The sequence below is a fragment of the Pholis gunnellus genome, assembly GCF_910591455.1.
Source record: "Pholis gunnellus genome assembly, chromosome: 21".
Taxonomy (NCBI): domain Eukaryota; kingdom Metazoa; phylum Chordata; class Actinopteri; order Perciformes; family Pholidae; genus Pholis; species Pholis gunnellus.
In genome coordinates, this window is record NC_136548.1 from 15,567,157 (window position 1) to 15,590,180 (window position 23,024).

Here is a 23,024-nt window from a genome sequence, read left to right on the forward strand (position 1 = left end):
AGCCCCGACGAGAGTGGGCTCTTATTCTGGCGTGTTACCTTTTAGCTTTTCCTTGTGCACGCTGACATAACGGTGACTCACTGTGAGGGGGCTGCAAAGTCAGTTAAGCTCTGTTCTCTGGTGCAACCTTCAGGCCACACATATTTCTTTTCCTCTACCCGTAGTTGCCAAACTGTTACTGGGCCATGACTTTATTTTTTACAGGCTACAGGTAGGCTGCTGGCACAGCTTTTTCCAGAGTGCTTCCTGCTTAAAACGCCGTCCAGCAGGAAGTCTTTCACATGGACTGACTCGCCCGTATGTCCTTCAGCCCCCTGGCTGCGTCACCCCGTCCGCTGCCGGGGTAGAGAACATCTTGCCAAGCGCAGGGACGGAGACAAACGCAAACACAGGGACGACGCTCAGCACAAGACCAGCTGTAGGGCTAAATGAGGGCCATTCATCATGGTAAACTGATTTAAGGAACTGAATGCACATATGCTGATGCTGCTGATCCTGCAGATTAGCTTAATAAAACCCAATAACACTGAGCCACCATTTTACTGAAACCTCTTTTGTAGTAGTGGTGTGATTTTGAAGGATTAACATGAGGAATAATTGTGTTACAAATGGGTATTATAATGTATTATTATGAAATATACATGACAGAGAAAGTCAGTGAGGCAAAGAAAACTCGCAGGAATACCTCCTCCTTCATTCCTGGGTTTTTCATTCATTTTGCATTGTTCTCGACTATAATCATCCTCGCTCTGAGGAAGTGGCTTTTTATAAGCTGTTTTAAGGTTTCGGTTGGTTTTGAGGCTGCTGGCCCCCGAAAGCCTAACAGGGGGGAGGAGGGGGGGGGGGGGGGGTGAAGAAAGGCTCAACCCTGCTATTTCATCTCCATATATAGTCAGGCAGCTCGACCACGAAGTCGGGGCAGACTGCCTGTCTGGCGCTGGACTGGGTGTGGCCCACCCCACTAGCATTCAGTGGGCAGGAAGGAGGATGGAGAGTGCTTCGGTTCTGCCGCACTTTCTCTTGTGTAAACTCTCGGCCGTTGCTTATTTTACATGTCCTCAGAGCACGGGCTCCACATGAACGAGCATTTTAAAACCCTCTCCACGCGTCTCCTTCTGCCGAGACTCACACATCTCGTAACCTAGATGTTGTAGTATTAAAATTCACCCTGTTGAAACGGCATTGCATCAAACCCCCCCCCTGCTGCTGCTTATACTTTACGACCAGCCGATATGGAAGCCTTCGCAGTGCCCGTCGGCTTAGCTGCCTTCGCTGCATGTCGTTGGCCCTGTTTTCGTGACCGCCTGGTCAAAGGTATTTTAAGGGAGGGTTTTTAAGTACAACAGTATATCAAAGACAAGCGGAGCTCCCCTTCGCTGCAAGTAGATCAGGAGTGACAGCTGCATTTGCAAGGCGCTTGTTGAAGAGAGGCGGGGAGAGCACGTCCCTGGAGGCGCGAGGCTCTTTGGGGCAGATGAGATGTTACAACATATTTACTGTATGCGCATGCATGCCCACTAATGACTCACTGACACTGAATCTCCCCCAAAACAGTCCAAAAATACATATAAACTCACGCGCAATACAATCACGCAAACATGGGAGAAAGAGAGAGAAAGATGGAGGGCACACATGAAAGTGACAGGGGAAAAAAAAGAAAACATCATACATAAGGCAAAATAAGTCAGAGAGATTGATGATGCAAAAAAAGGGAATTAAGTAGGCTTCCTCCCAGCATGCTTATCCTAGAAAATGGTTGACGTGTGAACTTCAGGTTCCATCTTTTTTACCCCACCCCTCTCAGGGGGCCCTTGCCAGTGAAAGGCTCCATGAAGACAGGCACACACACAGCAGCCGACAGCAGAGACAACTTTCATAAACTACTAAGAATTAGTGTCGACTTTCTCTATGCCACCGCTGATAAAAGTCCCTTATAACTCGACTTGTTAACGCCATCCCATTCCAAAAAGGGGATTAGAGACTGTGCCGACTTTAGGCGTTTTTTGAAGGGAGAAATAAGAATTGGCAGAGCGCGGTTGGGGGGGGGGGGGGGGGGGGGGGTGTGTGTGTGTGTGTGTGTGTGTGTGTGTAGGTGGTTGTGTGTGTGTGTGTGTGTGTGAACGAAGGATAGGTAGAGATAGAGACTGTCTGTGCGGGAGTGGTTTTGGCTGAAATTGGCTATTTTCCTCTCACACTCTTGACATCTAGAGGTGCGCGTGAGAGGCATTATGAATTCATAGGCTCCGGGGAACCAAATGAGCTCCCGTCACCTGGAATTTACACGAGACAGAAATCACTTATTCTCAATGTATTATTTTTTCCGTGGCACTTCCACGATAGGTTACCAATTTTTTTTTCTCTTCCTCTTCGCCCCCCCCCCCCCCCCCCTCTCCCCCCTCTCCCCCCTCATATAATCTTCTCCACTGGGGCACAATTTCCGTGGCAACTTGGTCACACATTTGATTCAGTATTCTATAGCCTCAATTTATTCAAAATCCGGTTTTCCTGTGCTGTCCCTTTCCTAAGTAGGTCGCCTATCTAACAGTACCACAAGCAAGCTGTAACCCTCTCCATTTACATACCGGGGCCTGTACTGTAATAGAGGGCACTCAGACGGGGGACGTGTCCGTGGAGTGGGCGAAGCGGACACATGTGAAGCAGTTTGAGCAGCGGCGGACCTCCGGGGACCTTGCTGGCCCACTTCACGAGAGTCGACATCAGGCCTCATGTGGCATCTCGTGCCAACGGGGGTATTGAGACGGGGACGGATGGACTGGGGGTGGGATGGCGCCCTCAGAGACGTATCCGTCCCCCCGGTGTGTTTTCAGGGCCATCTTGGAGCCCAGAGCAGCCTGTTCTTGTCATCCAAAGCCTATTCCTGTCATAACAGCTGGGGCATTATTGTGGCCCCCCCCAAGTCTCCCATGTGATCCCATAATCGCAGTCACAAAGGCCGTCTCGTTTTACTTATAGTCTGCGTGTCTTCTCTCATGAGCTCAAAATTCCGAACGCATAGCCTTCATCTGACGCATGTATGTCATTCCATTATACCCACAAACCGTATTCCACTCCAGCCCAATCATCCATTCCTCCGTTCTGCTTATCATTCCTCCATGGCGTCCTTCTTACTCCCCTTGTGCCCTCCCTCCATCCCCACATTCCCTCACACTTCAGTCACCTGATACCCTTGACGGAGGTTTTCCCTCAAGACCCAAGGCCAAGCGGTTCTCCCCGAGGTCCCGAGGCCTCGCTATAGCACCACATGACCTGAAAGGGAGCGCACGGCCCCCCCCCCCCCCCCCCCCCCCCCCCGCCCCCTCGCCCTTATGTTCTGGAGGGTCACACTCCCCAACGCAGATGTTTCCCGTCGGACCATTTGTGTTTTCTCTTCAAACACAACTAATCCCTCCAGCCACTCCTCCTCCTCTTCTTTTCCAAGATTTACCCAGGTGTTCCTTTCAGTTTATTCATCATTCACTGTGTGGAATGTGGTTGAAATCCCACCTTAACGCGTTGGCTGTGTTTCGTAAAGGAAACGGTGAAGTTTGGATTGCAGCTCGGATTGCTTTTGTAGGGGCTTAGGGTTGAACAGGGTTTGAAGAGACATGCGTTTGAAGTGTAAATCTTGGGTGTCACTGCTGCCCGGGCAGTGAGCTCTACAAAGCGGTGATCATGAAGCCCTCACTGTCTTGGGTGGAGAACATAAATCAGCCGCTACTGATTTTCCGCTGACTGTCATAATCGGTTTGTTAAACCCACAAATTGCATTGCCGATACGCAGTCAAAGTCTACTGGTTCTCAGCGATTTGAAGATGAAATGTGATGAAATAACAATCCGAAGGATTCTTTAAAGCTTGATTAGACTCTCTTGTGGTGTTGTTCAGGGTACCCACACTAGTTTGACATCAATGAAATATAAAACTATCTATTGCAGTTACTGAAGCAGTTGTGCAAACACATGTCTCACTGATAAAGTATGAATTCCCCAATGCACACTGCATGATTAATCGAAACACTAGAAAGCAGCCACTAATTACTCCTGAGTGCTTATGAAACATTAAGTCCATAAATAAGCATATTTATTTATACCCCATTGGATTAGATTATTCAGTGTTTATAACCTATTGTTAATGTGTTTGTTTTGCCTCAGCTGTATTTGCAATAATTATATTTCCCGTCAACATTTCAATGGGGCTCTCTGTTTTTAACTTTTCTTAGGTTACAGGCCTTTCATAATTGATGTGCTTAAGCCTGGATGATGAATCTATTAATATCCTCGGCTAGATTACTCTTACGTCGAGCGAGCCACATTTATTCATCACCCGGACTCCTTTCTAATGAGGGAAGTTAAATTGCAACATTTTATCAGACGGAAATATTGACAACACAGTGTTTTTGGTGAGCTGTCGCTCGCTGTCGTCTCTCTGCTTAAGCTGTGTAAACACGCAAAGTTTAACAAAAAAGCAAGACACAAAAAGAAACACAGAGAGAGGAATATTGTTTAATCATTTAAAGACTAAGCGAGGAATGAAATGAATAATCTGGGACAAATGAAAAATCTATCAAAAAGCTGTCAGGGGGGGGGGGGGCATTTGATCGTTTCCACAGCCATTTGAAGGCTTCGTTATCCTCGTCAAAGAGGAGCCTCTGATCCACTGAGAGGGGTTTGAAACGCATTTTGATCCATTTGGCTAATTTCTAGTTGAAGTAAAACGTAAAACGCTCCGAATTCAGCTGCAAGCCGCCGTGCAGCACTGTGATGGGACCGAGAACGAGGTTTGCTGCTTTCACACAGAACGTCACGCATGAAAAATGACAAACAAGTACTTAAGAAATTGGCAGAATTCTCGCGCCTATCACGAGCAGACACGCTAATCGATGCGTCACAGAAACGTGTGACATTAGGGCGGCTCCCTTTTTAAACAGAATTTATCGGTCAAGTGACTTTGCATTTTGTATGTAGACCCTCTTTCTCTCGTATTGATTCCCGTCCCATGGCCGGTGCATACTCAATGTGTATGTGTCATGTGGTCAGCTCTCAGTAGCTTGACTCGGACCCTTTTATTAGTGATTTTCGACTTGCTTCAGCAGCGTGTGACTGCACAGGAATGTTGGTGGTCTGGCCCCGATCCAATCAATTACCGGCTGACCTGTGTGACTCTTTGACCTCCAGCCAGGAGTCCCACACAGTTCATGTTTTCAGTGAACAATTACACTCAGACCTTATTTGTATTTTCATGCATGTATTTTTGTAAAAAAAGTGTTTGGTTGACACTTAATGCTGTGATATCAGGGGCAGGAAGTTGTTATTTACACAGATGGATTTAATGTCCTTCATGCCCTACATGTCGAAGTGTCCTTGAGTTGCCCCCTCGGCTGCTTCACAGCAGCCCACTGCTCCTTAATGCCTCGGAATGGGTCAAATACGGGGGTCAAACTTTATGTATCTCTATGTGGCCATCGTTTTAAAGTTAAGACGTTTAGAAATTGCACTCTTACAAAAGTTTGTGCTCGACCTAATCGACCAGAGAGCACTCAAAACTAAAGAAACGTTTCACTTTTATTATCATTTCTTTCTGTCTTTCTATTAAGCCCTTCACTGGGGAAAAAAAGAAATAGAAAAACATAATGTAACGTTGGTCACCTGGTTGTCAGGGTCACTGTGAAAGAGAATGCAGGCTTAATTGACAAGTGTGCAATTAGAGACCTTATCGTAATTAGTCACCCAGGATACATGAGCAGAACTCTGGCATGCTAATCAGCCAGGACAACTTTGAACATGTGCCTCGGTTTACTGTTTAACACGGCACCAACCCTATGAATATTAATCAGAGCACAAGGTGGTAAATGTGTTCCTCCTGCCAATAGCAGGATGGAGAAACTTTACAGAATGAGGACATCGGAGTCATATAGGGTTGATTATGCCCGAGAAAAGCAAAACTCTTGTTTGCGCCCTGTTTTGTGGTCATTATTACATGTTCTTATGGGTGTAAACAGGAAGATCGCTGTTGAATAAAAGTTTTTCTGGCACGATATCTGATCGAGTCCGGGGGATATTTTTGGCATCCTTGGTCAATCTGGTTGGCAAAACATAAAAGACCAGAGGCAAGAAAAAGAACAAGGAAAGCTTCAATCGAGTGCAGACCTCTGCGCCAAGGCCTAATAATCTCCCAAGGTGCTGTTGCTGTTACTTTTAACGCTCAACATTGCACTAGTTATATAAGGCGGGTTGGGTCTGACGGTGGTCGCGTGGGATGGAGCGGCCAAAATCAATAGGTTTCTTCTTGAGAGCACGAATGCGCGCAGAATGTTTGATGCAAATCCAGCCGTCACTTATCCCCATATGTTAGTCCCAGTCAAACAGTCAAAGAAACCAAAAGAGACACTGAGCGGGAGATGGGAGCAGGTATATAAAAAGCAGCCAGTGACTGAGAAACTGGCCAGAGAAAGAGGGGGATTTGCAGGGAAACATGTGTTGGTGAGAGATGAAAGAGAGAAACAATCAATACGAGAAGGAGACATTCAAAGGAAAACATAGCCAACATGAATCTAAGAGAAGGACAAGATGGGAGTAAAGTGCGTTTAAAAAAAAAGCAGTAAAAGAAGTGCCGGAGGCGGTGTGGTGGGAACAGGAGCAACAGATGTGCTTTAAATTAGCCTGGCCCCGGGAATGCAGTCCATGAAAGAGGCCAGATACGGTGACCCTCGGCCTTGCAACCTGATCCGCCCCCAGTGGCACAAACATCTCTTTTGTGGTCTCCCTCTCTCTCTCTCTCAGCTCTGACCATCCCCCTTCTCCAATCATCCCAACCTGGGCACAATGAAGCCCGCTGGGTGCTTCAGACCGCTCCTCCATCCTTACTCTCCAAGAAGTGCTCGGTGAAAGCTAGCTCAGCTCCCCGGGGGCTCTGCTCCGTGCTCTCGCTCACCCCTTCATTAGCCGAGGCCTGGCATTCAGCTAATGACCGCCGTTTCCCTTTTCCTTCCGCCCAAGTACAGTGGAGCTGCCCCCTCGTTCAAACTGGATGACCATGACATTCAAATTGTATAGCGTGCATGCATCATCTGTCTCTTTCACTCCGCGCTCGTAGAATTACAACGTGACACCGTTTGACCTTCTGACCGGACCGTGGGGATATTTTTTTTTCACCCTCTGTCTCACCTTGTCGTCTCTTCTGCGCGTGCCGATCATACTCTGTTCCGTGGCCCCTCTCATTCGGTGTTATTTCGCCACGCTCCTCGTCGCCTTTCTTCTTCACTGTCTCCTACGGGCCACATTCTCCATCGGTTCCACTCGTGCAGCTGTCCTCTGTCCTTGCGTTTTGCACCTGTTTCCCCCGTCATGATCTCATCTCCCCACAGCGCTGCGGTCGAAGCAGTTGTTAGTCCGCTCGTCTGGATTCCGTCTCGCTGTCTAGGAATGTGCATTAACGTGATGCAATTAAAGTTGTTCTTGATTGAAAAGATCAAGAGCAGGGACACTTAATTATCTCTGTTGAAATTCACACACAACTCTACCTCAGCCCTGCCTTGCAGGATGTGGGTTGTTGCGCACTATTAGCATAATGGTCATTTACATAGGGTAGAACTGGTCCAGGTAATTCGATCTATATGTAAAACACTGCTGCTTGTGAGGCAGGGGGCCAGTGACAGCTCAGCTAACCCATGCAGCCCGGGGCCCATGCTTTGCTATAGTTATGGTCTGCAATTAGAGTCCACATCTATGTTTAGAAACCAAAAGTCAAATCTACAATGGCCAACGATGCATTGGTCATGGGTTGTGTCCCAAATCTGGCTGTTGGGTTACCTTAAGACATCATGCTTGACCCGCCACACACAACTGCCTGTTAGTTTCATATTGAATTCATGCAGATCTCTATAATGAATTCAGTAAAAAACATGCAAAAAGCTATATATAGGCAGGATTTTGACACAGTGAATGGGCAACCGACTGTTTCCCTACAACGCCCCCCCACTAACACACTCACACACATACACACACATGAAGATGTACCATGGATGTTTAAAGAGAACTGGATACAGCGTTGGAGGCGGGGCCACGTTCATTGCTATGAAAGTTGCTCAGTGTCGCAATGAAGCAGAGGTGGCACCAAGTCATTGTTTTATGGAAGTCACAGGTAATTCTCTAGTCTTTTGCCATCAAGTCCCGAGTCCTAAACTTTGAGCTTTGAGTCCTAAACAAGTCATAAGGTGCTCTTCACCAAATGTAACAAAAATTATTTTTGAAATTATTTTTTTCTCCTACATAACTTTAGTTTCTCTCCTGCAACTTGATTCGATGCTGTAGGATTGGTTCAAACTAAACGGGGTCTGGGGAATTTAGTGTCGCTGGGAATGAGTTGTGTTCATTGGTTCGGGAAATTAATTTATTAGTGGCAAACTTTTTAAATAACATCTTTGGGCTCAGGAGGAAGATATCATTTATTTTCAAGTGAAGTCTTTCGCATCCGTCAGTCTAGCAGAGCGAGTGCACTGGTGTTCTCTTTACCTCCACCTTCCGAAAAAAAGAACTCATGGATTTGGGTATTAGTACATTTTACTTTTTTAGCACGTAATGAAATAATGAATGCCTTTTTAAGTGTTTGTACTGGGAACAAATGTGTGGACCCACTGATTTACAGACGTCTCAATGTAAATGTATGGGGAAAAAGTATTTTTGGGCCCCTTGGCATCACGTGAAGGACCCTGAAGGACCCCGACATTGTAATTCCATCGTTTGGCCACTATGCTTCATAGCCTGGCGCGATCTCTTTCTTTCTCTCGCCCTTTCTATTTTTTTTTTGCCAATCACATTATCATCCTGTAACACTGCACTGCCTGCTGATCCGTCATGCATGCAAGCCGTCACAGAAATGTTATCGTAATAAGCCTCTATTCATCCATGAATGACAGCCGACTCAATTTGAATTGACTGACTCATTCTGATTTGCCAAGTTCACGAGCTCCCACTAAACCGAAGCGTCTCGGCCGTTTGCGGAGCATTTATTTTTACTCCCTTTATTCCATTTACAGTCCATTGTTTTATTTCCAAATGTTTTTTCCCCTTCTTATTTGCCGCCGCCTTCTTCCTCTTCGACTTCCTCTTTATGAATAATTCATTGAGTCATACATAATTTAGGGGAAGCAGCCAGAGATTTACACAGCTCTTTGTGTCTCTGTGTTTTGTTTGGTGACATATTCAATAATTGTTTAATATATCAAATTGACTGGGAGTTGGGAGCCCTGCCACTGCTTGCAGCAGTGCCTGATGTGTCTGATTATGGCAGAGGTGAGCTCCAAATACTTTCCTACAGTAGGAGACTCTGCACGGCTGCCAGGGGAACTTCCTAGTAGCCTTCAACACCCATAATTCTTTTTGGCTGGAATGCTCCCTGGAATACTTTGCAGCACACTAATGAAGTACAGAGTCGGTTGATTGTCAGTCATTGTGTGGGGGATTCTGCACTGACCTCACACTACGTCTGCTTCAGATTAGCTCTGCTGTGGCGTATGTCTGCCGTACATGTGTCTGAGATTATCCTATTTGGTTTAGTTCCTTACATTCATAGCACTGAAAGGAGAATTGGAAACTTAGAAAGATTGCAAACATTAATAATTCCACATTTCTCAGAGGACATGACATTTTAGCATGACATTTGCTGGTCCATCCCTATTCAGTAAAATATGGGTTTTTTATTCAGTTTTATTCATCCAGATGGAATTGCTCGAAACTGTGATTTTTTTGCTCCATTTCCATTGTGTATTTCCAAAGGTTTATTCACTCCAATATATCTGTGTAGCATGTTATTGCTTCTTATATGTCTAGCTCTCAAAATGTGTATTAGTTTTGGGATATATATTTGTTTATTTGTCGGAATAATGATCAATTGAGATAATTCAGGATGTGGTTTTTGAACCAATCCCCAACAACGTCAACAACACAACACACTAAAAAAGAAAAAGCAATGCAATAAAATCTGATCCTCTGGCAGCTTTACCTGACATCTAAACATCCTTTGTTGTAAACCCAGGAGGGGTGTTTATGACTGAAAGGAATGTCTTTGCCAAGTCCTATTTAATGAACAACTTCTTTCAACCAGTTTTCTTCCTTCGTTAAGTAACTTGTCAATTCTACCCATGAGCTGGTTTTTCTTTTTTTTTTCCAGGGGAGCCTATCTTGTATTTGTGGACGGTGCACATTTTATTTTGATTATTCATCGAGGAATTGTAAAATGAATCCCTCCTCTTGCTCATGCTGATATTGACACTGTGGATTGTCTTTTAATTAAATCAGAAAATGAATTCAGATGGGGGGGCTGGGTCAATAACTCAGCTTTCAACTAGCCTGAGATGCGGTGCCGGCATCGCGCTTTGGATGACGTCATACAGTGTTTCCAACAGGATTCTTTGTGTAGCGGGTGGACCTTGGTCCCTCCAAAGTCGTGAGGAGTCACGGTCCTAGAAGAAAATGTTGTACGTTTTTTAAAGTTAAATGCAACAATCTAATACGGCAATCTTAATTCCACGATCCCTGGAAGCGATGTCCGGAGGAGGAGTGCTGTCAAGCTCACGGCCACCTTAACTCCGGGCCTTTCCATCTGACCTAGAGCTGCTCGCGGCGGCACACCGGAAGAAATACGCCTGGCCAGGACCAACCAGCGCCGAGGAAAGGTCTCATGAGAAGATTCTCTCAGACCGAGTAGAGTAAAAATGTTTTCAGTTAATTTTTAAACTGTAGGAGGTCTGGATGTCTGGATTTGAATTTGGCTACACAATGGCTAATTATGATTGGATAATAGTCCAACATGTTAGACGCTATTGACATTACCACTTTATTACTACAACACCAGAAAGTTGGGGGACAAAAAGTCTCGTTTCTGGCGCCAGTGGCCTCCCCTGCGACCTTAGAGCTCATCTCTTATCCAGTTCCCTCTATATCTTGGAGGTCAGCGAGACCATGAAAGAATTCCGACTACCATTTCATGTCTTTTGTAGCCAGTCAATGATCCTTTCAACTTTTTACTTTTTGTCCTTGTCGACTTATTGAAAATCAGCCAGGGTTTACACTTTAATGTCCTGTATATATGCAGAGTTAAATATTTCATTTGGAACCACTGAAGTGAGAACTGGAAACCAAAATTCTACATTAGAGTACGTCTAGCCCATCTGAACAGGGAACCATTATTGATATCCTCAGCAGGGAACATTCAGGCAGTGTGTTTCGGACAAGGAGTGAACGCAGGTTGCAAAACAACTCCTCATTAGTATTGACTGGCAAAGGTTTGACGCTATAATTAATTTCAATATGCATCCTAGGAACAAAAAACGTCTTCATGTTCTCTGGCTACAGAGTGACACATTGAGTAATAGAAACACTATGATTGGCTCTTGTTGTAGCCTCAGAGCAGAATTTGAATAAGAAATAGTTTTAATGAAATTAATTATTCATATTTAATCAATGATTTGGCAAGCATTATGTCTGTGACACCAGTGATAATTGAGGTCCTCCATTATCTTAGTTGGAATACTCTGTCTTGAATTGCTCTTTATGCTAATTACAGTGTGATGAGATTCTTTGACATTCTTGCCAGGTTCTTCCACACTGCTCTGCAACAGGGCTGTGTGTTTTGTTTTTTAGTTTTGCTGATGAGCTGGATGGATTATACCCAATTGTCTCCTGTTGCATTGTTTAAATTAAATGAACTTAATGCATCAGGACGAAGGCAAAGGGGGGAAAAAAAAGCTGCTCTCCTGACGAAAACGTCACATGGCATGTCACTGTCAGCCGTAAGTGATGTGCCTCGGTTGCAGAGACACCGTCTCCTCTGGCTTTCTTCCCAAAAGGTGTCACTCGACATCTGGCGTTGAGAATCAAAGTGAGAACACCTCGCTACAGGAAAGTACCATTCGCTGCTCGTTGCATCTTGAGTTCCTATATATATATATGCGTGCATTGAGCCACGGTGGACGATTCCGCTCTGGGTCCGGGCGCCACCAGACAAATTGGACTCCGGGAGGAGCGTGAAACACTTGGCTGCGGAAAACAATCGGACGTTTGGAGAGGCCCGCTGCCTCTTTGCTGTGTCAGTTTGGCCGAGGCAACTTCTGAAGGAAGGAGACAGGTGTAAGGACGGAGAGGAGTGATGTGGATGGGATCTCTCAAGCAGAGCAAGTGTGCAAACATGTCGTTTCAGCACGAGAAAGGGATGACGTTTTAGCTACGTTGTTTGGGATAGAGACGACATTGTACTTCCCGGAAAAAAGAGTGATTCAAACTTTTATAGGCGCAATATGAGTAAGTCCAAAGTCTCGCCCTGCTAGGAAGAAAAATATAGCACAAAGTTACCTGGATGTAGTGAAAGGAGAGGAAGGAAACAGCGTGGAAGGTGTCAAAATAAATGAGAAAGCGGTGGGAAAAAAACAGACGAAGGGATGCACGGAGGAAGGTCTGAGGAGAGATCAGAGGAGCGTGAGAGATGTGTCTGCATGCAGCCGGGGAAAGAGCATTGGAGAGTGAGGAGTGATAAGTCTGTGACAGCTGCAGCATCATTAGTGTATTAGGATCAATCCTCGAGACCCTTGTTTGCAGTCTTTGCCCACACAGAGGGCCGGTGTAATTTTCATGGGCCTGCTCATGCAGCTGCTGCGGCAACATCCAGATAGCCGGCCTTACTTTTTTCCCACATCTCTGATCTCTCTCTCCCCTCCTGCACCGTGGGTGTTTCTCTCATGCTCCGCTGCTCTGCCTGCCTTTGTCTGATCTCGGCTTCACTGATCTCAAGCCAGAGGTCAGCCACAAGCGATGTTGTGGTTCATCTTTCTTCGGCTGTTACTCCATGACATGAGAAAGATGGAACTCTCGGTTTCCTTCTCTCTGCTCTGCAACTCCGCCGGGGTGATACGGCCACACCGATGGCTTCTGCTTCCCCCCGTTGTTGTGACTATTGGTTCATCAATTCCAGTCAGCGGGCAGCAATTTGCCAGACACCGTGGGTGTGTGATTAAAGATCCTTTACCACCCTGAGCCAGGCAGCTGGTACACTGTGACAACGGAGCACAGTGGCACGACGTAGGCATGCTGACAGATTTGCGCAAGCGCTCAGGCGCACTAAAGGACTTGTAGCCAGCCGGCTTACAGCGTTATTGAAGATGCTGATTGCTCCGATCTCTGCGTGTGTTTGTGTGCCGCCCGCATGCATGCGGCGTGCATGTTTGCCTGCCGCTGCACAAAACGTGTCCTTGAATATGGTTGATTCCACCGGGAGCTCATTGGAAACCAACTCTATGGGCTGTGTTGAGGCCATTGTATGCGGATGATGATGATAATAAGAGCCACGCTTGACTGATTGCTCGTGTCATTAGCGTAGCGCGTTTTATTCCTCGCAGATCGTTATGCGTGCGCGCCCGCCCCTGGTATACGCGGCCCTTTCTCACTCTACTGAGCACTCTGTTTGACTTTCTAATTCCGGGCTTAAAGCAATAATTGGAACAATGCTCATGCAAAAAGATGCATCAGGCACACTCTTTTAATCTAGACAGGGGGAAGTGGCCTATGATTTCCTCATCGGGTTCCTCTATTAATCTGGGCTGCCCCTTTTTGTTTGCACGTCCAGCCTTTAGAGCCATCTTCATCACGGTGGAGGTTTGCGCAGTGCTGCAAAAGTGTCACATTAACGGGAGAAGAAAGTCGCGCTGTCTTGCAATGAAGGGAGAGAGAGAGAGAGGGAGAGAGAGAGAGGGAGAGGGGGAGAGGGAGGGGGCGAGATGACAATAGCTGAGCCCGCCGTCTCATTTACTAAATGAGGCCTGTGTCTGCCCGAAAGATCTGTGCATTGTGGCATACATGATCTCATTGCTTCCTTTGTTTCAGGAGTTGATTGTTTAACCTGCTGAACCTAATTATGATACATTAGACTCATATTATTGCACATGACAGCACATGCGTTTCATACGAGCTCTGCATGGGTGTGCACATTTATCTTGTTACCGTATCATCTATGACATCACAAATAACTTCTCTGTCTTCTTCTGTTGTCCCTGACCAAGCAGATGCAACACTCTGTTACCCTGTCGCACATATACATAAAACAAGACACAGCATCCAGGTTGATTAAAAAATACAGCACAAAACTTGAACACATGCAGGAAATATGGGCTGTGTCAATGCATTTATCAGAAGTGGTGAAGCTAGAGGCCGTACTTGGTGGACAAACAGAAACCCTACACGTAGGTGACTCACGACCATTTCCCGCGGGGGCGTCTGAATCATTGTAATGGCCTTAACAGCAGCTCCGTCTGTGTCTGCAGCGTGTGCCTGTGCATCAGTATGTGCTGGTGCGAGTGTGTATGTGTTCAAAAGGACCTCTGCTTTTCTCCTCATCTCTCCAGCAGACACGTCGAGCCCTCCATCCGTCTCTAATTGCCTCCACCTCGCACATCATTTGTGTTTCTGCCGTAAAAAGAAACATTGAAACTCTACCGCTGGGGATCCATAACCGTTTTCCAGCCTATATGCTTTTTATTGCCGTATTTAGAGCCTTCATAAATATAGAGCAAAGCATTGGGGAAAAGAAAACGTCTGAAGAGTTTCAGCTGAGACACCTGCTGTTATATCTGTAGATAATCAGGTAGACAGAGCGGTAGAATGGAAGGCAGACTCACAAGTATCAGGAAACTGAAGCGATAGTAAAAAACTGCAACCCGCGAACGTTAGAAACATCACTCACACTGGATGCAAATCACTCTGTGTGTCTGTATCCAAACAAAACAAGTCACACCAGAAGGGTGAGTCTAAAGCCTAAAAGAGTTTTCAGTGTCTCAATCCTGGCTGGCTGCCTGGCTAACCCGGTCCAGAGCAGTTCATGTTCAGGCTTTCAGATTGAAATCGGCTAATCAAACCCTTTAGAAATAGTGTCACTATTCTAGCACAATCCTGTGCATCTAATAACACACCGATGAGAAAATTGGTATTTATTGCAGATCAAATTCAATCATTTTCACTTCTTTTTTGGCCAGAACTGAAGTGATTTCTACACACCCTTCATTATGGGACAGTGTCAGACCTAAATGCAGTTCTTGAACATGACATTTAACATTTAAAACAGCAGCCTTTGAGAGTGCATTGAATGTCTATTTGTACCTGTTTGGGAATAGCCAAGTGGCGGATATTTGGCTATTTACACCCGGCCAAGTTGAATCTATCATAAAGAGTTAGTAGTTTAGTATTACTACTTAGTGGTCGTGGTGGTAGTAGTAGTAGTAGTAGTAGTAGTAGTAGTAGTAGTAGTAGTAGTAGTATAGGAACAACAAAGTATGTGTGGAAAAAAGTAGTTCAAGTATGTGTAGGGAGTAGTTTGGAAAGGTCAAATACAGGACTTTCACTCAGCAGACTTTAGGATTTAGGAAAGGTTTTGGAAAAATAAACTTAGCCCACAGTAGGCTACGTATACACATACAGTATTCAATGTGTGCTTGGGTCGGGTGCAAAAAGCATTGTTGACTACGGACACCTGGGGGCCTGTCTCTGCCGTGCTACATACACCCTGGTGTAAATAGCCACATCGGCTATTCCGCCATCTATAACATCTGCCTAAAATGGCTTACCCGCTCTCTCTGAGTGGTTTTAGGCTTTGTTAAGCCAGCTAAGGCAGAGTACGCCTGGCTCTGTTGAACTCGCCTCACGGTACACCACTCGTGTGTGTGTGTGTGTGTGTGTGTGTGTGTGTGTGTGTGTGTGTGTGTGTGTGTGTGTGTGTGCGCGCGCGCGGGCTCTCAAACTGCAGTCATTAAAAAGACATCGTCGTCTGCTGTTGAAACACACACACAAGCATTCTCATACACACACATTTTGCCTTTCTTTGTCTTCCACTCACTGTCCAGCCCTTGCTGATTATGCACAGCCAGGTTCACATACGAACACACACTCTCTCTCTCACTCACTCACACACACACACACACACACACACACACACACACACACACACACACACACACACACACACACACACACACACACACACACACACACACACACACACACAGCCATCCATACGCCTTCAGATTGTTTAGCATACAGCAGGCATTCGCTCATTGTTCCCTGGGAGTCGCAAGGTCAACAAGTACCCTCCCTGATAGACTCAACATGGAGAGGATGGAGGACGAACAAAGCCAGCGATGCGTACGCACAAACATCACCCTCACATGTACACAAAGGCACAAGCGTACTGTTCATGCACACGTTATGCAGAGGTGCACTCGCATCTTTATTTGTCTTTTTCTTCCAAACAAAGGGCACAGACATTCATCTTAACAGAATAGAGATGTTCTCTGACCTCACTAACAAGGTATCCAATAAAATACGCATCAAGCACTGTGCACCAACCAGACAGCTGAATATTGAGATAATGGCTTGAATCTTTTTTTTACTGCACAAGGTAGTCAAATTTTTCATTTTATGGGATTATTTCAGCCTTGGCTCACTTCCCTTTTATTTTGCAGAAATGTAGTCGCACTTTATTGACATGTTTTTATACCGGGGGGTCAGCAACCTTCATGATACGAGCTCTCTAGTTTAATAGTGTGCCAAATCAACATTTAGCTTCAATTACGACACCACATCAAAACTGAAATCTCTAACGAATCTCTTTCAAAGGCACTGGCAAAGCAACATTTAAAAAAATCTCCCATAATCAGCACATTCTACTTCTATATGATCATTAACCCTACCAACCTACCACCAATCATGTTCATCAGCAGTAAACTTCACAAACTCTTTGAAGAAGGCAACTAGTCCTAGCCAATCCGAGGCAGAATAGGGCGGGTCTTCACTGGGGAAAGAAATCAATAAAACTGCTGTAAATAACAGGCCATGCAACTGCCGATGGTAATGAGTCCTAAACCTAGAAATGAGTCAGTGTTATTGCCCTTCGGGTTCCCTCATCTCGAAGTCAATGGATATTTTGAATGGCTTTTTGGTTAGATCCCTGAAATAAGGTCCGTGGTTGGTTAACACAAGTCTATAAGAGATTTTAACATTTTGTTCTGTCAAATAAAATACTGCTAACAAGCGGCCGACTTGTCCGCCTTCAGTTTGTGCGTTCTCGCTCATGCGATCGTGGTTATTTCATAGCCCAACGTTAGCTTTTCACTTCTGCCGGTTGCATTCACACTTTAAAAATCATAAAAGTGGTGGCATTGGTTAAGCTACTTGAGGTTGCCTACCACTGATTCATAGTAACATGCCTTACCTTAATCTTACCCTGTATATACTTTACAGTAATACTCTAAAGCCCCTTTTTCCACTGGACAAAGAAAACCCCATTAACACCCACTAACATCTGGCTTTTGTCTTTAGCGGAAAGGTTACAATCGGCATTCATTCCCGGGGCAAATGACTCTTCAGCAGTCACAGGTATTTATCGGCTCCAGCTCCGATCTGCTGCAGCGATGGAAGCGTGACATTCGGGTGGACACTCATTTTCGACCTTTTTTTCCCCGACACGACTTTGTCCTGTTGGCCACAAATTCCATCCGTCTCCATCCAAGCAGCTCTCAGGCATTGTTCCAAATTAGTCGGCACCGGGTTTGTAACTGGCTGAATAAGGGACCGACATTAAGAAAAGATGTAACCATCGTAACATGTTCCCTATAGCTTCCATGCTGCTTTCTACTGTTTACACCCTATTTTTTGGCAAGTGTGTGACATCAAACACCAGAAAACAGAAGGGCATATTCCTCTGCTGGTTATGGGATGGGAGTCTATCCCCTCTATTCTTAGTGGTTTCAATTTCTGCGTTTAAAAAAAAAAAAGCATTTATGTATAAATTATGAAGGAAAAGTTGTTAAAAGAATGCTTTGGCTGTTGTTTTGCAGCACCATACCAACAATTTGTCTGGCAAGTCGGGTAAAAAGAACAAGAGGATATTGATTCCTCAGCTTTCATTCATTCTTTTTTTTTTTTGGGGTTGCTGCTGTGCTGAGTAACAGCTCTCCAGACATGCATAAATTATACTATTGGACTGGACTATTCTCTGTGACGGAAATGAGAACAAATCAATCATTGAAAGATGCAGATTCTTGGACCGTGTTCGAGACTTAGAAAATGTATAACGTTAAGGGCTCAATCAGGATTGTATTATATAGCGTATTGTTTTTCAATGGCTTTAATGGAGAGATAATCTGCACCTTCTCAGGCAAACACAGCGCCGCGCTGGCGTTTAGCTCTCTAACTGATTACGAGTATCTAGTCACTTCAAGTTGAGCATGATGCCGTCTTCGCTTATCTTTATTTAGCCAGACGGCCGACTGAACACTGCGAGGGGAGGGAAGGGAGAAAAAGGGTGAGGAAGACAAAGACATGGATTTTTATCATGACTCAATTAAAAGTTTCTTTTCTTCTGCTGGCAACATTGACAAAGATTGGATTCTGTGTGTGTGTGTGTGTGTGTGTGTGTGTGTGTGCGTGTGTGTGTGTGTGTGTTGGAATACAAGATGAGATGTGACTGTACTGCTCAGAATGTTAGCAGCAGGGGAAGCGGCTGAAGTCTCATCTCTCCTCACTGTCAGAGCAGTCAACTACAGTTGCGCTACACCTCACAGCGAACAAATCCCCGACACCTTCATCTTTTTTTTTTTTTTTTTCACGTGAGAACAATTTGGTATGATATTAATATGCATTTTGAGTCTGAGGCAGGAGACGCACCGGATCTTTCGGTGAGCAAAAGGTTCTGCCGGAGTGATATATGGACTGATAGATTGATCAGTCGATCGATATCTTACATGCTCAGCGTGAAATAATGAGCTTAAGCTACTGATTTTTACTTCAAAGCCTCAAAGGCCACCAGTTATTGGCACCTGCTGTGCTTTTGTCTGTTCAAATTTCTTTTTCTTTTCATTGTGTCTCGCTGTCTAACTCGGTTTCTTTCCCAATTCCTTCATGTCCCTTCCCCTTTGTCTTGCCCTCCAACCCTCCACAGCCCTCCTACTTTCCTCTTTGTCTCCCTTTCACTCATATTCCCCCTTTGCTAATTCTAATTAAAGCCAAGAAATGTCATCTTTTATTAATGACACTGTTAATGAAACGGGGACCGCTTTTGTCAGGGACAAAAGTTTTCACCAATTAATTCTCCGCAATTAAAGTTAAAGAATTCTCCCGGGAGAGTGTTTTGCTCTCGACTCCCCTGGTGCAGTGTGTGTGTTGTTTTTACCCATAATGCTAAAAGCCTGAAATCCTTGTGGGCTTTTATGCCCAGAGGCTATAATCTACGAAAGGTATGCAGGGTGGAATGGAAGTCCTCCTGCAATTCTCTTTGTATTTCCCAAGGCTAAATCATTTAGAGTAATTAAGCAAATTTGCATGTGGTAAGGTTAAGATGCAAATGCTCATGAATTCAGAATTTTACGTGCGTTGTGTAGTCAAGGAGCGACGATATTTAGATTTTTTTGCCATTGGCTGTTGTTTATCCAAATCCAGCGTGACACTTTTTAGTTCATCCTTATCCATTTTGACCACTAAGTTTTTTTTTTGTTTTTTTGTTTTTTTTTCTTCAAATTAGGGCAACTCAAAATGTACTGTTAACAATTGGGTACAAGAGATCTATAGAACATAAGTACGATTTGTTACTTACCGAGTACAATGACTTTTTCAAAGGATATCTTCAAGTGGCACCCTTTTTCTAATACCTATTTTCAAGGAAAATAAAAATGTTTTTTTAGATACACAAACATGCCTAGCATCAGCATCAGTGTCTAATATATTGCAGATACAAGAACTTAACTCAAATGTACTGACAAGTCTACAAATATCCTTATTTAGATCAGGAAATATCTAAACTAACTAAGAACATGACAAGTATTAAAAGCCACGTTTTCATATGTTTTGAGACACGATGCTACAGACCCATTCCAATTTGTACTCACAAAGCATTGAGGCTAGATATCAATGAGTCAGTCAGGCAGAAAGTCCATCAGTAAGTCGGACAGCAGACTGGATCTTTTTTGTTTTCAAAAGGTAAACTCGCAGAGTTTTCCACGCTTTGTTTTCATCCCACCTGCAAAGTAGACTGGCGAGGGACAATCCTTTGAACTTCCAAATTCACAGGTAGTTGTGGAAGTGATACACCGCGCCGCGATCCCCCAATTAGCAGGAGAGCCGCCGAGCGTTAAGCCACCCCTGTCTCCCTTGAGTGTTGTGCTATTGACAAAACTGCTTTGAGGTAATTTGTGAATAACGGTGCTCTTTTTAGATGTAACTTTGAGTCTGGGTGCGTTCGCCATCGTACCAGGAAACAAGCCATTACATTGAGCACACACACACACCACACTAGAGGTGCAATGGATCATAAAACTCACGGTACGGATCATATCACGGGTCAGGGTCACGGAAATGTAACATTATCAGAGATCGAAGACTAGAAGAGCATGAATACAGATGTCCTGCTCGCATATTTTTACTGAATATTGGCAGATAACGATCGTCAGTAAAACTTTATTTCACACTGTGATGGTTATTGTTAAACTGCGTACCGTTAATCCGCGGTGCACATGCGTGCCGAACCGTGAGGGGGGGGGGGATCAGTAGCGATCACGGATCGACAGTGGTCCGTTACACCACTACACCACACACAGGCCACGGACAAGAAACACACACAATCATACTACACTCTCACCCTCCCGCCTCCACTCAGCATGTCAGGTTTTTTTTCCATTTGTCCCAGCAGTGTGCCCTTTTCTCTGGTTGCTCAACCACCTCATGTGGAGAGAGAACAATGGACAGACTCACTGTGAGCCTAATTAACACTAATTAAAGACAAAAAATTTAACTAGAAAAGTGAGCTGAAGCTCTTATATGCCACCGCACCACTTACTTTCTTTCTTCTGCTCCTTACTTCTTTTGATTTTTCTTTGCGACTTAATGGTATCTTTCTCAAAGGTCAAGTTGGGGGCTCTCCGTTCCGTAGAAAACAACATCGAGACAGAAGTGAAGGAAAAAAACTAACCCTGTTGCTGCTGGTCATGTCCAAATGAGTTGTTTAGTTCCTGTTCCACGCAGGTACTGTGAGCATGTGTGTATTCCTCTCTGCTCCACACGCTGTCAGCTGAGGTCTACGGCCTCGCTGTGGAGGATGCGGCAGCCTCATTATTTAGCAGCATTATGGGCCCTGCTAAGGCTCCTTGTCCAATAGTGTCCACGTCTGTGATTTTTATGGAGCCTGTTCTCCACCTTGCTCTTCATCCTATCCTCCACATAGGAGGTAGATTATACGGCGGACTAATGATGTCACCCTAAATGAATGACCGGAGCTGCGAATTGTATTGCTGCGACCACCGCCCCGCAGGCCCCCCCCCCCCCCCCGCTAATGATTAAATAACTCTCACTTACTCCTTTCCTCCCCTCTTCTCATTCCCCTGTGGCTGCGCTTCTACCTCACCTTCTCCGTTTCTTTCAAACTAGCTCGTTACCTTCCCAGATGAGAGGAAAGATTGGAAATGGTATCCTATCTTCTCTCTGGATGGACGGATGGACGGTTGGGCGCTTTCGTGATTGTTTTCTTGAGCTGTCACAACACAGAGCTGAGGAGTGGCGTAATGGTGTTCTCAGAGGTTTGACAAGGTGGATCTCGCTGCTGCCGCTGCTGCTGCATTGTGCTTATTGCGGATTGGGGTGGTGGAGTTAATGTGATTTCTGACTGAAGCATGGCGAGAGTAGGTTGAAAATGTGATGTCTAAAGACCGGTGGGCATTTCTCGGTGTGTGTGCGCCTTGCTGTGCGTGGAAAGGGAAGAGGAGAGAAGGAGGTGGTATTGCTCATGTGTCAATTTTGCACCATCGCAATATATGGAAGAAGAATGATTGTGCGCGTGTAACGTTTGTCTGTATCTCTGTGAACGCAGGTCCTTGTAAGTGTGCTTTTTGTTTTGCCAAAGACTTGATGTCATTCCTCGGCTGACCGCCCCGAGGGCGAGTTTTTGATATGCTGGTATCTGATTTGGCAACCCTTCTGCACTTCCTCATAACTCCATCGCCCTGAAGGAAACCGAAATTGTGCAGCCTCTCCATTCTGTCCATCCATTGCCTTTTCCTTTGGGGTCCTGATCCGGCGGGTGTCCGTCCATCACGATGCCCTAATGAATGTCCAGAGATGCTTTGTTTCTTCCCCACCGGCATCAAGGCCTATCTAATGCGATGGCAGACGGCCACTGTACATACATGGCCTTTTTTGAAATTCTTTCAGCATATTACTTTTCTTTTGTTGCTGCGGCAAAGAAAGTCCTATTGTTGGAAGCTGTGATTGCTTGATATCGTTTGCTATGATCTGATATGATGCGATAGAATGTGTCACTTTTGTTATCTTATATCTGCGCGATTCCCACGGTTTTGTCTGCGGGTATAATAGACAGTTTTCATTCGTAATCTCTGCACAGGGAGAAAAAAAAAGAGGGTCTAATCCTGTTAATGCTAAAATCTGATTATGGGCTGTGGCCTATAGCACAAAGGCAATATGTGTGTGTTTGTTTGAGAGAGTATGTGCGGTGTAATATGAATCATACAAATAGGAAAGGATGGCAGAGGACAATATGATGAAGTCACACATATGTGCATTTGAATATCCAATTTCCCCACCGTTTTATGAAAAAAGTACTTTTCCTCCTGCAAACTTCTGGCTGGTAAGAAGCTGAACGCATCGTTGGTGGAAAAGGACGCGCTGAGAATCAAGTCAGCTTGAACATTGAAACATCGACTGATGACATATTGATTGATAAACATCAAGAAAGACTTTGGATGTAATTCAATACATGACCTTTTTATTGAAATTGATGTAAGCAGTGTAGAGCACAGCCAATCTCAACAACAACAAGCGCTGTTAGAATAATAATTCATGAACCAAAAAGATGGTTATCATGATGTGGTCAGTCTGCTATTTGTTCTAAGTGTTCCAGTTAATCATTGTTATCAGCCCCCCACTCAGATACAATCTGTCAAGTTGTCACAAACGTCTGCAGTGCACGCCAGTGATGAAACATAAT